Source organism: Pyrus communis, chromosome 11 (assembly GCF_041283825.1).
Source record: "Pyrus communis isolate YQ-2024b chromosome 11, ASM4128382v1, whole genome shotgun sequence".
Taxonomy (NCBI): domain Eukaryota; kingdom Viridiplantae; phylum Streptophyta; class Magnoliopsida; order Rosales; family Rosaceae; genus Pyrus; species Pyrus communis.
Window position 1 is genome coordinate 20,781,536 of NC_142575.1, and position 2,922 is coordinate 20,784,457.

General features: G+C 38.8%; 1 pseudogene; it reads left to right on the forward strand.

The window, feature by feature from the left end:
• The first annotated feature begins 2,122 nt into the window (after nucleotides 1-2,122).
• Nucleotides 2,123-2,551, forward strand: LOC148693061 (secreted RxLR effector protein 161 pseudogene; annotated as a pseudogene).
• Nucleotides 2,552-2,922: the final 371 nt, after the last annotated feature.

Genomic DNA, 2,922 nt, shown 5'->3' on the forward strand with positions numbered 1-2,922 from the left:
AGAATGCAATCATAAGGAAAATGTTGCATAAGAAGAAGGCAAGAAAATCCAAAGGAACATGCTTTCATTGTGGAAATGATGAACGTTGGAAGAAGAAATACAGGGTGCGCATTGCGAGCCTTATGACACGAACTTTTGAAGGGACTATGTATCTCATAGAGAGTGCTTTTATAGTAAGCTCCAATTCCTGGATATTGATTCATGCGCTAGCCAACATATATGCAATTCGTTGTAAGGATGAATAGGGAGCAGGACATTGTGCAATGGGGAGATGATTGTGCGAGTTAGAAATGACACTAAGATCTCTGCAAAAGCAGTAGGCATCTACATGCTTAAACTACCTTATGGGGAAGTCTTGGAACTTAAAAATTGTTTATATTGTCCTTCATGTATAAAGAATTTGATTTCCATCTCTATGCTTTTATGAGATAGGCACTCAATATTGTTTGACAAAATGAGTTGCACTTTATACTTGAACGGTCATATTATCTCTCATGGTAGTATGATAGAGGGACTTTTCACCTAGAGACAAGTAGTGGGATGCACTGTATTGAAAGCGGGAATACCTCAAAACCCAAAAGGGTTAAAAAAGAAGTTAACCAAGAAAAGATATGGCATCTTAAACTTGGACATGTGAAGCTTGATAAGATTCACAAGATGTTGAAAGATGGATATTTCCACCCATTAGGTAATGACCAAATGGGTTCTTGTGAATGTTGCTTGAAAGGGAAGATGACCAAATCTCCATTCACTAGGAAGAGAGAGCGTGCCACTGAAATTTTAGGGTTAATCCACACTGATGTGTGTGGACCTATGTTTACTACGTCGAGACGAGGCTTCTCCTACTATATCATATTCACCGACGATCACTCTAGGTTTGGCTACGTGTATCTTATGAAGTACAAGTCAGAATGCTTTGAAAAGTTCAAAGAATTCAAGAATAAAGTTGAGAAGCAAACTGGGAAGCAGATAACGATCCTAAGATTAGATTGAGGGGGAGAGTATCTAAGTAATGAGTTCCTAGATTATCTCAAAGAGTGTGGAATAATATCACAGTCGACTCCACCGGGAACTCCACAACTTAATGGAGTTTTTGAAAGGAGAAATCGAACCTTGATGAACATGGTTTGTTTTATGATGAGTTCCGCTGATCTACGAGCAACATTCTGGGGATATGCTCTATATACAGTAGCTTACTTGCTTAATAGAGTACCTTCCAAGTCAGTTTCACAGACGCCGTATGAGATATGGCATGGCAGAAAGCCAAGTCTTAGTCATATTAAGATTTAGGGTTGTGAAGCATATGTCAAGAAGCTTGAAGCTAATAAGCTTAAAGCGAGATCAGTTAGGTGCTATTTTGTGGGATATCCTAGAGAAACTATGGGATATGAGTTCTACCATCCTGACGACCAGAAAGTCTTTGTCGACAGAATTGCTAAGTTTCTAGAGGATGAATTTGTTCCCAAAGGAACTACAAGTAAAATGATGGAAATTAATGAGATTAATTATGAACCACAAACAAGTACTCAACAAGTTGACAACCCTGTTCCTGAACCCCAAGCTCCACGAAGATCTGAAAGGGTCAGTAGGACACTTCAGAGGTATGGCATGAATGACAACTTTGGAGAATTGCACCTTCTAGGTGACAATGACACAAATGCAGACTAAGGTTTCGTGTTTAAGTCTGAAAAGACTAAGGTATGCAAGCTTCAGAGGTCCATTTATGGACTTAAGCAAGCCTCCAAGAGCTGGAACATTCATTTTGACACTGAAATCAAATCGTTTGGTTTTACTCAAAATGAAGACGACAATTGTGTTTGTCAAAAGGTCGTTGGGGATACAATTGTATTCCTAGTGTTATATGTAGATGACATATTACTATTCGGGGAATGACACTGCAATGCTTTCTTCTGTAAAAGTATGGTTGTCCAAAACCTTCCATATGAAAGATTTGGGAGATGCATCTTATGTATTGGGGTTAAAGCTCTATCATGATAGATCCAGAAAATTAATTGGATTATCCTAATCTATGTACATAGATAAGGTGCTAAGTAGGTTCCAAATGGAATAATCTAAGAAAGGTCTTCTTTTTATGAGATATGAAATTCACCTTTCTAAGTCCATGGGACCGAAATCTCCTGAAGAGATACGGAAGATGAGTAGGACTCATTATGCTTTTGCAATAGGAAGTCTCATGTGTGCCTTGATATGCACAAGGCCTGATATCGCATATGTTGTGAGTATTACTAGTCGATATAAATCTAACCTAGGATCAGAACACTGGGCAGCTGTCAAGACGGTGCTTAAGTACTTAAGAAGAACTAAGGATATGCTCCTTGTTTATGGATGATCAACATAGTTGCGAGTGGAAGCCTATACAGACATAGATTTCCAATCTGACGTTAATGATAGAAATTCCAACTCTGGATATGTGTTCACTCTGAATGGTGGGGCTGTCAGCTGGAAAAGCAAGAAACAAGATGTAATTGTTGATTCCACGACGGAGGCTGAATATTTCGTTGTAGCTGAAGCCGGAAAAGAAGCGCTCTAGATGAAGAAGTTCATTACTGAACTTGGAGTGGTTCCAACCATTACATCACCAATAACTTTGTACTGTGATAATAGTGGGACGATAACTCAAGCCAAGAAACCCAAGGCTTATCAAAAGAACAAGCATTTTGACAAATGCTTTAATATCATTAGAAGTTATGCTACTGAAGGGAAAGTCAACATCCTCAAGGTTGCCTCAGCCTATAACATAGCAGATCCACTAACGAAGCCAATGTCTCAAATCCAACTTGACCGCCATATGAAAAAGATGGGTATTAGATACATAGGAAGGTGGCTTTCAGTGCAAGTGGGAGATTGTTGGAAGTATGCCTACAAAGCCACTCATTTGATGTAATAGCTTTTGGAATACTT